At 47.0% G+C, this 14,216-nt stretch overlaps 1 long non-coding RNA gene across 1 annotated transcript; it reads left to right on the top strand.

Annotated features, from left to right (window-relative positions):
* The first annotated feature begins 3,515 nt into the window (after positions 1-3,515).
* LOC127033843 (uncharacterized) lies at positions 3,516-13,854 on the top strand. Its single transcript, XR_007769230.1, has 4 exons — positions 3,516-4,114; positions 11,262-11,345; positions 12,971-13,014; positions 13,645-13,854. It is a non-coding gene; the product is annotated as an uncharacterized LOC127033843 (long non-coding RNA).
* Positions 13,855-14,216: the final 362 nt, after the last annotated feature.

The following is a 14,216-nucleotide window of genomic DNA, read 5'->3' as shown; positions in this document are numbered from 1 at the left end:
TTTCAGGCTCATCTTTTGCAGGGGTTGTGCAGGCTTCCTCTGAGGACAAGGACTGAGAGGCTGGATACCGAGGACTTGTCTACAGCTTGTGTAGTCACAGAAGAGCGCTGGGAGAGAGCTCTCCCAATGCTCTAAAAAAACCCACCTCCCTGAGGGGTGTGGCTACCAGTGCTGGTGCATAGGCTGTACTAGCATGTTACGGTGCTGACCCATGCAGTGCCCGGGGGGAGGAAAGGGGAGGGGAGAAGTGTTTTTTCACACTCCAAGCAAGAAAGTTGCAGTGCTGTGAAGTGCCAGTGTAGACCAGCCCAGAGTGTTCTTAGCTTATTTTCCTGCGAGTTCATTTGACAGCCTCATGACTGGCTGGCTGGCTTCACCCACGTTGGTGGTGGTGGTGTTTAATGCCTATCAGATCCTGCGCACATCTAGGACCCATGGATCTCGAAAGCGGGGCTGTGGGGGGGTGGGGTTTGCAACTGTTTGGGCAGGGTGCGGTGCTGCTTTGAGTTGGTGTCCTGGTCTGTGAGGAGCTTGCTTCTGATGATCTTGGAGAGGCTGGGGAGTGAAGATGAGAAAAGTGAGTTCAGGAAAAATCTTTCCTGGCGAGGTCCCCACTGAGTGTGAGTCTAACTACAACCCATAGAATTGCAGGAGTGGAAGAGACCTCAAGGTCCTCTAGTGCAGTCCCTTGCATTCAAGGCAGGAGTAAGTATTATCTAGACTAGGGGTGGCCAGACTGAGCCAGAAAAGGAGCCAGAATCTACCAATGTACATTGCCAAAGAGCCACAGTAATAATCTCTGAGGTGCCACAAGTACTCCTGTTCTTTTTGTGGATACAGACTAACATGGCTGCTACTCAGAAACCAGTAATAAATCAGCAGCCCTGCTGATCAGGGCCTCCCCCTCCTTCCACACACTTCCCAATGAGCTGTTTAGTGGCATGCAGGAGGCTCTCGGGGTTGGGGGGAGGAGCAAGGGGCTTGGAAGGAGTGAAGTAGGAGCAGCAGGGCTGGCTCCAGGCACCAGAGAAGGAAGCAGTTACCTGCCGTGGCCAATAGAAAGGGGCGGCATGTCTGGGAACTTAGGCAATTCAGCAGGGACCTTTTGCTCCCTCTCCTCGAATTCGGCGGCAGCTCAATCAGGTGTTGGTGTGTGTTTCTTTGCCACATGGGGTGGCAAAAAATGCTGGCGCCAGCCCTGTGTGGCAGAGCCAGCTGTTGAGCAGTGAGCACCTCCCGGCACATTGGAAAGTTGGTGCCTGTAGCTCAGCCCCAGAGTTGGTGCCTATACAAGGAACCACATATTAACTTCTGAAGAGCCGCATGTGGCTCTGGAGCCACAGATTGGCCACCTCTGATGTAGACCATCCCTGACAGGTATTTGTCTAACTTGCTTTTAAGAATGTCCAATGATGGGGAGTCCACAACCTCATTGGACAATTTATTCCAGTGCTTAACTGCCCTGACAGGAAGTTCTCTCCGTATGGCTAACCTAAATCTCCCTTACTGCTATTTCAGCCCATTGCTTCTTATCCTAGAATATCAGGGTTGGAAGGGACCTCAGGAGGTATCTAGTCCAACCCCCTGCTCAAAGCAGGACCGATTCCCAACTAAATCATCCCAGCCAGAGCTTTGAGAAGCTCGACCTTAAAAACCTCTAAGGAAGGAGATTCCACCACCTCCCTACGTAACTCATTCCAGTGCTTCACCACACTCCTAGTGAAAGTTTTTTCCCCAATATCCAACCTAAACCTCCCCCCACTGCAACTTGAGACCATTACTCCTTGTTCTGTCATCTGGTACCACTGAGAACAGTCTAGATGCATCCTTTTTGGAACCCTCTTTCAGGTAGTTGAAAGCAGCTATCAAATCCCCGCTCACTCTTCTCCTCTGCAGACTAAATAATCCCAGTTCCCTCAGCCTCTCCCCATAAGTCATGTACTCCAGCCCCCTAATAATTTTTGTTGCCATCTGCTAGATTCTTTCCAATTTTTCCACATCCTTTTTGTAGTGTGGGGTCCAAAACTGGACACAGTACTCCAGATGAGGCCTCACCAATGCCGGCCGGATAGAGGTGAATGATCACATCCCTCGATTTGCTGGCAGTGCCTCTACCTATATAGCCCAAAATGCTGTTAGCCTTCCTGGCAATAAGGGCACGCTGGCTCCTATCCAGCTTCTTGTCCAGTAACCTCTAGGTCCTTTTCTGCAGAACTGCTGCCTAGCCATTCAGTCTCAGTCTGTAACAGTGTATGGGATTCTTCCATCCTAAGTGCAGGACTCTGTGCGCTTGTCCTTGTTGAACCTCATCAGATTTCTTCTGGTCCAATCCTCTAATTTGTTTAGGTCCCTCTATACTATCCCTACGCTCCAGTGTATCTACCACTCCTCCCAGTTTAATGTCGTCTGCAAACTTGCTGAGGGTGCAGTCCTGCAGATCATTAATGAAGATATTGAACGAAATCAGCACCAGGACTGACCTTTGGGGCACTCCGCTTGATACCAGCTGCTAACTGGACATGGAGCCATTGAGCCTGACAATCTAGCCTGCTTTCTAGCCACCTTATGGCAAGAATACTGTGGGAGACTGTATCAGAAGCTTTGCTAAGGTCAAGGAATAACAGATTACTACTTTCCCCTCATTCAGAGAGCCAGTTCCCTCTTCATAGAAGGCGATTAGGTTAGTCAGGCATGACTTGCCCTTAGTGAATCCATGCTGACTGTTCCATGCTTCAGAATTTTTCCAGGGACTGAGGTGAGGCTGATTGGCCTGTAATTCCCCAGATCCTTCTCCTGCCCTTATCTTAAAGATGAGCACTACATTAGTCTTTTTCCAGTCATCCGGGACCTCCCTCGATCGCCATGAGTTTTCAAAGATAATGGCCAATGGCTCTGCAATCACATCTTTCAGCTCCTTTAGCACCCTCGGATGCAGCACATCCGGCCCCAGGGACTTGTGCTCGTCCAGCTTTTCTAAATAGTCTCGAACCACTTCTTTCTGCACAGAGGACTGGTCACCTCCTTCCCCTACCGTGCTGCCCAGTGCTGTAGTCTGGGAGCTGACCTTGTTCATGAAGATGGGCAAAAAACCCATTAAGTACATCAGCTGCTTTTCCCCTCTGACTGGAGGGGTTTTAACAAGTCACTTCACCTTCCATGGTCCCTTCCTGTCAGTGTTTAGAATATGTGCTGGCAAATCTGCTCCACCTTCTCTTTAGCTGTGATGCTCTGAGTTCCTTTCCCAGCCCTGAAGATCAGCTCTTCATGGCTCCAAAGCTTGCATCTCCAACTGGCTTTGATCCAATAAAAGATCTGGCCTCCCTTACCCTGCCTCTCTCCTCCTGGGATGGGCGCTGCTGCACCAACACTGCAAACATCTCATGAGTTGTCAGCAGTGTGGGCAAGAAGTCTCTTGCAAGTCTATATCCTGCTCCAACCCTCTGTGCCAGGCCCCTGCCTGTCAATTACAAGCTTAACTGTTGTGCAGGTATAAAACCTCTGGGCTGTTACTGAGGGCCTGAGCATGTACCGCACAGGGTGTTGGCAGTGCTCCCAAATCCCAAGAGAGAACCCCTTCCAACAGACCGGCTAGCACCCCGGGCATTGTGATTCCTCTGCAGGCCCATGCCCCATATAACCCGGGAGGGCAGCAGGAGCAGGGCTAGCACAGTGAGCACCCATAAGAATGGCCATACTGGGTCAGACCATTGGTCCGTCTAGTCCAGTATCTGGTCTTCTGACAGCGGCCAGCACTAGCTGCTTTAGAGGGAGTGGACAGAACAGGTCAACTTCCAAGTGGTCCACTCCCAGCTTCTAGCAGTTAGAGGCTTAGGACACCCAGAGCATGGAGTTCCATCTTCCTTCTGAAACACAGCTCAGGAGAACTCTGGAATGGGATCTGTTTCAAGTAAGTGGTCTGGGGAAAGAGCAGGGCCAATGGCCTCCTGTTCATGTGATCTGAGAGTGTAGAGTCTTGGTGTGTTCAAATCGGTCCAGAAGCCTTTCATTGTGCACTCACACTAGGCTTTTCCTCCTGAGATGCAGATGAGCCTGCTGCCACTTCTCCTTTTGTTCTTGGCTTCAAGGCAAACTGTACCTTAAGCGCAAGTCAAAGGTAAGAGCTAACTCTCCTCTCGCGTCTTCTAGCAGCCACTCTGCACCCCTTTGGGAAAAGAGGGCCACAGATCAGGCTGGGTCCCCCACTGGTGTGAATGTCCCAGCTCTACTATCAGAGGGGTAGCTGTGTTATTGTCAAGAGCTATGGCACTGGTAACTTTAGTGCAAGTCTCATGATCCTTGGTGGCGTTTTTTGTAAAGCCCGAGCAGCTGGGAAGCTAAGAATGATTTCAAACACGTGTCTAGATGTGCCCTCCCCTGGTTGAGAGGAAAGGTTGAAAACATGGACTGTGTAATCCTATATGCTCTGTAACCATCAGGCAAAAAGAAACCAACTCCTAAGATTTCATGGGGTTTTGGGGCCTGACTTTTAGGTTGGTTTATGTTTGACACTTGGGGCTGGCCTCACCTTCTGGCCAGCTGGGCTCTTGCCCCTCCAACAGCTCTGTGCACTCCTGCAAGAGTCACTCTTGGAAGATGCTGTTCTAGTTGGGCAGCCAGAAATCTAACGGAACTTCCCTAGACACACCCCTGCAGTACCCAAAGCTGTAAAGGCCTGCTCCTGCTCATGTTACACCTGTACAGCCTGACTAAGGGCTGCAGATTGCATGGGTATAACCGAGGTCAGAACTGGGTCAGTACATGGGTCTGCAGGGCATAAATGGAGCCAAGAGAGCTACTTGGAGACTCCTGCCTGAGTTTGCAGAGGTAGGAAAGAACTGATGTGCCCCGGTCTCTCAGATAATGTGGATACTGTCACAGGGCAGCTGGCCCCATAGGTCTTGGTCCCATCTGTGACCTGTTTTTCCCCAAATGGGGAAAATGAAGATCACATGACAGGATTATGTGCCCCAGCCCCCAGTCAGGTCTCTGTGATAGGTAAGGAAAAGTCCTGGGGAAGCTGCAGAGAAGAAGGCGGCTCTAGCTGGGTAGGACTGGGAGTGGCCTGCCAAGGCAGGTAAGGCTCCAGGCAGGCAGGCCTCTGAGTGGAAAGAATGAAGATACAAATCTTAAAATATATACACTCTTGATTGGGACTTGGAGGACTCTGTTTTGGAGCCGTTTGTGCTAAGTCAGCCTTAGTAAGGGCATAACAGGCTGTGAGAGCCTCTGTGAAACCACTGAGGAGCCCTGAGGACAGGGAAATGGAAGCTGGCCATGCCAGAAGCAGGTGCTCTAGAGGCAGCAATCCTGTTAGAAATACACTTCTCTGTTCCTGTTAACTTCTCCCCATGTGCATGAGGGAGGAAACCTGTCATGGTACAATCCCCACTCTGAACCTTAGCGTCCAAAAGATGGGGTACCAGCATGAATTCCTCCAAGCTCAATCCCAGCTTAGAACCTGTAGCGCTGCCACCAACCAGGAATTCCAGTGCCTGGTACACTCTGGTCCCCCCAAAACCTTGCCTGGGGACCCCCAAGACCCAGACCCTCTGGATCTCAACACAAGGAAAGTAAACCCTTTCCCCCACCGTTGCCTCTCCCAGGCTTCCCCTCCCTGGGTTACCCTGGAAGATCACTGTGTGATTCAAACTCCTTGAATCACAAAACAGAGAGGACAATTCACCTTCCTCCCTCCTTCTCTTTCCCCCTCCCAGACTCTTCCTGAGAGAGAAAGTAATCCTGACACAGAGAGAAATTAGCCTCTCTCTCCCCCTTCCCTCCTTTCTCCCCACCAATTCCCTGGTGAATCCAGACCCCGTCCCCTGGTGTCTCACACCAGAATAAAAAAGCAATCAGGTTCTTAAACAAGAAACTTTTAATTAAAGAGAGAAAAACAGTAAAAATGATCTTGTAAATTTAAGATGGAATAGGTACAGGGTTTTTCAGCTATAGACACTGGGAACACCCTCCCAGCCTAAGTATATAAGTACAAATTAAAATCTTTTCAGCAAAATACCAATCTGAACTCCTTCCAGCCAAATGCACATTTGCAAATAAAGAAATCAAACATAAGCCTAACTTGCTTTATCTATCTAGTACTCACTACTTTGAACTTATAAGAGCCTGTATCAGGGAGATTGGAGAGAAACCTGGTTACACATCTGGTCACTCTGAGCCCCCAGAGTGAACAACAACCAAACACTAACAGCACAGCACAAAAACTTCCCTCCCTCAAGATTTGAAAGTATCCTGTCTCCTGATTGGTCCTCTGGTCAGGTGACAGCCAGGCTTACTGAACTTGTTAACCCTTTATAGTCAAAGAGATATAAAGTACTTCTGTGCTATTAACTTTTCTTATCTGTTTATGACACGCCCCCCAAATCGCTGACAGTGTGGAACCACACTGGCAGTGATTTCTCCGTAGAACTTTAAAATAGATCAATAAACACATGCATCCTTACATATGCCACTAATTATGTAAAACTACAAGATTCTTCACATTGCAAGGACAATTTTTAACCAGTTGATGTTAGGGAACTTTTACAGGAGAGTGCATCAACTTCTTGATCTGTTGCCGCTGCAGACGTTTCCGGGTTGCGGAGAGGTTCACCTCTTCCACGCCACCGTCGCTTTTCCCTTCATTGTAGACACCGTCAGGCCACTCAGCATCATCTCCTTCCTGGGCTGTAAACTGACAAACCTGGAAGTCTCTGTAATAAAAGGGCTTGAGAGAATTAATGTGGTACACTCTGGGCTTTAGGGAGGAATTGGGAAATGCTATGAGGTAGTTAACAGCTCCCAGGCGCTCTTGGACCTTGAATGGCCCTTCCCATGATGCTTCCGTTTTATGGGCCTGTTGCGCCTTTCAGACCATAACCTGGTCTCCTACATTGAAGGAACGCTCTCTGGTATGTCTATCATACCAGGCCTTTTGCTCTTTTTGAGCATCTTTTAGGTTTTCTTTAGCGAGGGCTAAAGAGTGTCGAAGGATGTTTTGTAGGTTGCTTACAAAGTCCAAAATGTTAGTTCCTGGAGAGGGTGTAAACCCCTCCCATTGCTGCTTCACCAACTGTAATGGCTCCTTAACCTCGTGGCCATACACAAGTTCAAATGGTGAGAACCCTAAACCGGGATGTGGTACAGCCCTGTAAGCAAACAGCAACTGCTGCAACAATAGGTCCCGGTCATTGGAATGTTCATTCACGAATTTACGGATCATGGCCCCCAAAGTTCCATTAAACCTTTCTGCCAGGCCATTGGTTTGATGGTGGTACGGGGTGGCAACCAAGTGATTCACCCCATGAGTTTCCCAAGTTCTTTCATGGTCCCTGCCAGGAAATTTGTCCCTGAATTCGTAAGGATATCGGAGGGCCAACCTACTCTGGCAAAAATGTCTATTAGAGCCTGGCACACAGTTTTAGCCCTAATGTTGCCTAGAGCTACTGCTTCCGGCCATCGGGTAGCAAAGTCCATGAAAGTTAATATGTACTGCTTTCCTCTGGGGGTCTTTTTAGGGAAAGGACCCACAATATCCACAGCTACTTCCTGAAATGGGACCTCTATTATGGGGAGTGGCTGGAGAGGGGCCTTGACCTAGTCTTGGGGCTTTCCCACTCTTTGGCATACCTCACAAGACCGGACATACTTGGCAACATCCTTGCCCATCCCCTCCCAGTGGAAGGACTTCCCCAACCTGTCCTTGGTACTGTTCACCCCAGCATGGCCACTGGGATGATCATGGGCTAAGCTTAAGAGCTTCCCCCGGTACTTAGTTGGAACCAGCAACTGTTTTTGTGGATGCCAGTCTTCCCGGTGTCCACCAGAAAGAGTCTCCCTATATAAAAGTCCTTGTTCTATAACAAACCGAGATCTGTTAGAAGAACTGAGAGGCGGTGAGGTGCTCCATGCCGCCGCCCAAGCTTTCTGAAGGCTGTCATCTGCTTCCTGCTCAGTCTGGAACTGTTTCCTGGAGGCTGGAGACACCAGTTCCTCCTCAGACTGTGGACTTCGGCTTGGTCCTTCGGGAAGCGATGTAGGTGATCGGGTTGTTTTCGTCGCTGGTGAACCGCTCTCCGCTGGTGCACCAGGTGGTATTTCAGGCTCTGGCTGAGCCTCTTGGGTCTGGTTGTTTGCTGCTTCTGCCAGTTCAGGCTCGCTGGCGCCCTCTGGCGTTGGGGTTGAAGATGTGTTTGCAAGCGCTGGCATCAGTGCTGGCAATAGTTCTGGTGCTGGTTGCGTTTCCAGGTCTGGGTCTGGGTCTGGAAGTAATGTGGCTGTTGCAGTCGTTGGCAGGGAATCCGGGTCCACTACCTTTGTCTGGGTCTCTGCCAACACAGACGGGGCCTCTGTGGACGGTTCAGGAACAGGGATGGATCTGGAAGCTTGCCGGGCTTGGCCGCATGTAATCATTCCCACCGTCTTGGCCCACTTTACCTGGTTGGCCAAGTCTTCCCCCAGTAGCATGGGGATGTGATAATTGTCGTAGACTGCAAATTCCACATTCCTAACCAGCCTTTGTATTGGACAGGTAGTTTAGCTGTAGGCAAGTTTACCGCTTGTGACATGAAGGGGAAAATTGTCACTTGAGCCTTTGGGTTGATGAATTTGGGGTCCACCAAGGACTGGTGGATAGCTGACACTTGTGCCCCCGTGTCTCTTCACGCGATAACATTCTTTCCGCCCACTCCCAAAATTTACCTTCGCTCTCAGGGTATTTGAGAGGCATCTGGGCCTGGGAATCTTTGGAGTGATGGAGATACAATGAACTGCACTCAGTTGGGGTTCTTGGGGCAGTTGGCCTTTATATGTCCCAGTTCATTACACTTGAAGCATCGCCCAGCTGACTGGTCACTGGGCCGAGGTGGGTTACTGGAGATTGGTGAGGTGAGAGAATAGGGCATCAGCGGCTTTCCTTGGGTTGTAAGTGGGGTCCTGGGTTGCCCTCTGTGATAGGGTTTGTTGTCGGTGTGCCCCCTGGGGTAGTCGCTCCCCTTGACAGTAGCTTTTTTCTTCTCTGCCACTTCCATCCATTTGGCTCCAATCTCCCCCGCCTCAGTTACCGTTTTGGGCTTCCCATCTAGGATGTACCTTTCTATTTCTTCAGGAACACCATCTAAGAACTGCTCCATTTGTATCAGGAGGTGCAGCTCGTTCAGATTGTTAACCTTTGTTCCTGATATCCAGGCTTCATAATTCTTTGCAATGTGGTAGGCGTGTCGGGGGAATGACACATCTGGTTTCCATTTTAGGGCTCTGAACCGCCGACGGGCATGTTCAGGTGTTATCCCCATTCTGTATCTGGCCTTGGTTTGAAAAAGTTTATAATCGTTCATTTTCTCCTTAGGCATTTCAGCCGCCACCTCTGCTAAGGGTCCAATGAGCTGTGGCCTCAGTTCTATCATGTACTGGTCTTCAGGGATGTTGTACCCAAGGCAGGCTCTTTCAGAATTCTCTAAGAAGGCTTCAGTGTCATCACCTGACTTGTAGGTGGGAAATCTCTTGGGATATGGAACAATAACTGGCGAAGGGTTGTTAGGGTTGGCTGGAGCATGCTGCCTAGCCTGCGCTAATTCCAGGGCCTGCCGGTGGGCCTCCCTCTGGAGTTCCAACTCTTTCTCTTTTATCTCCAGCTGTCTCCTATGGGTGGCCTCTCTTTCTCTTTCTCTCAGCTCCATCTCTTGTAGTTTTTTTTCCATGTCTCGCCTGTGGTCTGCATCTTTGATTTGTTCTTCTGCCTCTAGTCTTGCTCGTTCCTGTTTCAGGGCATTCTTGGTAGTCATGGTTTCTGTTTTCTTGTATTGGGGTCCCTCTGCTGTTTACTGCCTGAAATGCTGCTTCTCCGTTGCCTCAGGGTTGCTTAGCAACAGAGTCGTTTTTAAACTCCTTCCACCTAGCTATTCTCGACAGAGTTAGAAAGAAAAAAAACCATTCATTTGCAAATGTGATTTGCTGGTATATGGTGACTCACAACTGGAGACCCTTTGTTTAAAAAAAGATCCTTGTTAAACCCTAGTGCCTCTGCCTTCAGAGTACTCAGAAGGGAGAGACCAAAAAAACTTGCAGACCTTTGCTTTTAACACAATCTCCTCTAGCCTGCTTTACACACAGCTAGCAGGGGAAGAGAAAGAAAAAATCCTACCGACTTTTGCTTTTAAACCCAAACCTCTCAGTCTGCCTGCAGATAGCTAGCAGGGAGAGAAATAAAAACCTCACTGGCTTTTGGATTCTATATTATCCCACACGCTGCCTAACATGTCATGGTACAATCCCCACTCTGAACCTTAGCGTCCAAAAGATGGGGTACCAGCATGAATTCCTCTAAGCTCAATCCCAGCTTAGAACCTGTAGCGCTGCCACCAACCAGGAATTCCAGTGCCTGGTACACTCTGGTCCCCCCAAAACCTTGCCTGGGGACCCCCAAGACCCAGACCCTCTGGATCTCAACACAAGGAAAGTAAACCCTTTCCCCCACCGTTGCCTCTTCCAGGCTTCCCCTCCCTGGGTTACCCTGGAAGATCAGTGTGTGATTCAAACTCCTTGAATCACAAAACAGAGAGGAAAATGCATCTTCCCCCCCGCTTCTCTTTCCCCCTCCCAGACTCTTCCTGAGAGAGAAAGTAATCCTGACACAGAGAGAAATTAGCCTCTCTCTCTCCCCCTTCCCTCCTTTCTCCCCACCAATTCCCTGGTGAATCCAGACCCCGTCCCCTGAGGTCTCACACCAGAATACAAAAACAATCAGGTTCTTAAACCAGAAAAACTTTTAATTAAAGAGCAAAAAACAGTAAAAATTATCTTTGGAAATTTAAAATTGAATAGGTACGGGGTCTTTCAGCTATAGACACTGGGAACACCCTCCCAGCCTAAGTATACAAGTACAAATTAAAATCTTTTCAGCAAAATACCAATTTGACCTCCTCCCAGCCAAATACACATTTGCAAATAAAGAAAAGAAACATAAGCCTAACTTGCCTTACCTACCTAGTACTCACTATTCTGAACTTATAAGAGCCTGTATTGGAGAGATTGGAGAGAAACCTGGTTGCACGTCTGGTCACTCTCAGAACCCAGAGAGAACAACAACCAAAATCTAACAGCACGCACAAAAACTTCCCTCCCTCAAGATTTGAAAGTATCCTTTTTCCCTGATTGGTCCTATGGTCAGGTGACAGCCAGGCTCACTGATCTTGTTAACCCTTTACAGGCAAAAGAGATATAAAGTACTTCTGTTCTATTAACTCTTAACTATCTGTTTATGACAGCTTCTAACCAGAGTTGGTCATTTACCTGTAGGAATCTAGCGGTGCCAGTTATTACAACTTCACCAGAAGTATTTACCATGCAAGGTATTTTCGTTTTCAAATCTCTTCATATAAAAGTCTGGCCTCATAGCAAAGGGCTTTGTGCACAGAATCAATACAGACTTCCCATGTAATCCAACCAAAGATGCAAGATATTTATTCTATTGTATTCAGGTTCTTATGCTGTGGCCATCACCATAGTATCTGTGTAACCTGGCTGTGAGACTGGGAGCTAGAGTAACAACTGCAGCCCACTATGCAACACCCCGGTGGGATTTGTGACCAGTGGATCTGCATACCCCAGCCACTTCCCCGGACTACTAACAAATCATTTCAATTGAAGATAGGTGCTTAAATACTTCTGTGGAGCTGAGTCATGTGACTTGCCCAAGACCATAAAAAGAGAGTCCTTTTTGAGAACTTCATCTCTCCTAAGCAGAGAACACCTCTGTAGCCAGTAGTTAGGACAAATTCTAAAAATTCCTGACCCATCCACTCGCACAGAAGGCCCTGAATGTGATGGGGTGGAGAAGAACATAAGAAGCCCACACAAGGGGTTTGTATTCCTTCAGTGACACACACAACAAGGATGTTGATAAACTGGAGAGGGTTCAAAGAAGATCCACAAGACTGATTAGATTAGAAAACATGCCTTATAGCGATAGGCTCAAGGACAGTAAGTAGTGAACGGCAAACCGTGGCCACTAAGAGCTGCAGGGGGCTGTGCCTGCGGACAGTCAACATCTGGAAAATGTCTCACAGCCCACAATCAGCTTATGCTGATGGGCTGGAGGTTGCCCACCACTACTCAAGGAGCTCAATCTGTTTAGCGTAACAAAGGCTAAGAGGTAACTTGATCACAGTCTATAAATATCTACATGCAGAACAAATATTTGATAATGGGATCTTCAGTCCAGCAGAGAAAGATAAAACATGATCCAGTGGCTGGAAGTTGAAGCTAGACAAATTTGGACTGGAAATAAGGCATACATTTTCAACAGGGGTAATTAACCTTTGGAACAATTTACTACGGGTCATGGATACTCCATCACTAGCATTTAAATCAAGATTGGGTGTTTTTTCTAAAGATATGCTCTAGGATATTTTGGCGGGAAGTTCTATGGCCTGTGTTATACTGGAGGTCAGACTATATGATCCCTTCTGGCCCAGGAATCTGTGACTTTATTAACAGTTTCAAGGGTCCTTCAGGGGCATTTGGAGAGTGTGGGGAGCAAATCCAATGAATATGATTATTTATTTGGATCCATTTGATAACACATCCCAACCAACTAGGCAAGAGCTGTTAGGGGCAAAGGATTATTGCAGCCCTAAGGATATTAGATTTATAGACAGAATTGCTGTCCTTGACTTCAAGGCTGCTCATGTAGATACGTACTTCAAGACAGAATTTACCCTTTGGATTTTTCTACATTTGAAAGTTATTCCGATTAAGGCAGGATTTGAATTTAACACACAATAGCTATTCCCAAATAACAGAGTATAGATAAGCTCTGAAGCAGCAGTAGCAATAGAGGAATAGAAGTCTCCTATCCCAATTAAATATATAATCCATGATTATCTTTGCAAATCACTTGATTTACACGCATTACCTTTTATTGCAAAACTGCCTTCCTATTAACTTATTTAAAACTGTCTCTTTTATGTTACAGGGGATCAGTACATCAGAGTTTTCCAGATTTTACTTTCCTGAGTGGTAAGTTTGTTGGAAAGATTTTCAAATGAGAGGGAGAAATAGACCCAAACATAGCTATAGATATTAGCAACAGAGCTTCCTTAGCCTTCATGCAGAAACATTTAGGTAAGTAGCAGTATTAAAAAGTAGTTTTGTTGAAAAGGCTCGGGTGACTATTAAGTTCTGTACGAATAAGTGTTAACTCTTTATTCCTATGCAGCTCCTCAAACTAACCCACTATTTCCTTTAAGCCAAAAATCAAAATGTGAATTATCTCAGTATTTGCTGACCTGCCTCTTGCTGAAAATGTGTGAATACTTCGATAGTTGACTTTTTTTTCCTGGATTTGTAACATGACTGTAAAAAGTTTCTCCCAGCTGCAAGATTGGGTTAAAGTGCCTCAAGTTAGGAACATTTAATTTTTTTTCATTTTGTTCATTTCTAATTTGAGATATGTAAATCATTTAAGGTTTCCCCACTTCCTACTTCATTTTGTTCCAACATCTTCCAAACCAGTTTGATTTAAAAGATGAAATTGGAAAGGATTTAGCTCATTATCTGGTAGTTTAATTTTAATTAATCATTTTTGCATTTGTCTCCTTCCGACAGTAGTTGTTTTGGTCACATTTGTTTTGCTTCTACATTCTACAGGTCTGAAGAAAGATTTTGATCAGTGGGACGCTCTTGTAGATGGCGAAGGACATAATGTCATTCCTGGAACCAACACTGATCTACCCTCAACTCAGCCTGAATCACTAGAATGAAGAAACTGATAATACTGTGCCTTAGTAGTACTGCTGGTCATCTACTTCCCACAGCTCTAGCGTTTTTCTTTCTCTTGGCAGTCTCGTTGCACATTGATAAAAGTGTTGCAGGGGGTTAAGTTCATACCAGCCTATAAACTTATTCTTTAAAATACTGTAATAAACTTTTGCTTTCTACCCATTAAATATTAAATCAGCTATTGGATGGATGTCTGGCTCTAAATTAGGAAAGAAGCAGTGCTACCTAGTGTTTACATCAGGCAACTTTTGTTCTGGCAAGAGTTTGGGCAAAATGTTTAACCTCTCTGCTCTTCAGCATCTCCATCTTTAACATGGAGGCAATGCCTAACCAGCATATCAAATGCTCTGAGCTCTCCAGCTGTAGAGTGCTACATAAATACTGAAAAAAAAAATTAGTAGGCCTACGTTAACTTGACTTCAAGAATATCAAATGGGAAG

The sequence above is a fragment of the Gopherus flavomarginatus genome, chromosome 13 (assembly GCF_025201925.1).
Source record: "Gopherus flavomarginatus isolate rGopFla2 chromosome 13, rGopFla2.mat.asm, whole genome shotgun sequence".
Taxonomy (NCBI): Eukaryota; Metazoa; Chordata; order Testudines; family Testudinidae; genus Gopherus; species Gopherus flavomarginatus.
The sequence above is the reverse complement of the archived record's forward strand: the minus strand, read 5'-3'. Positions and strand labels throughout refer to the sequence as shown.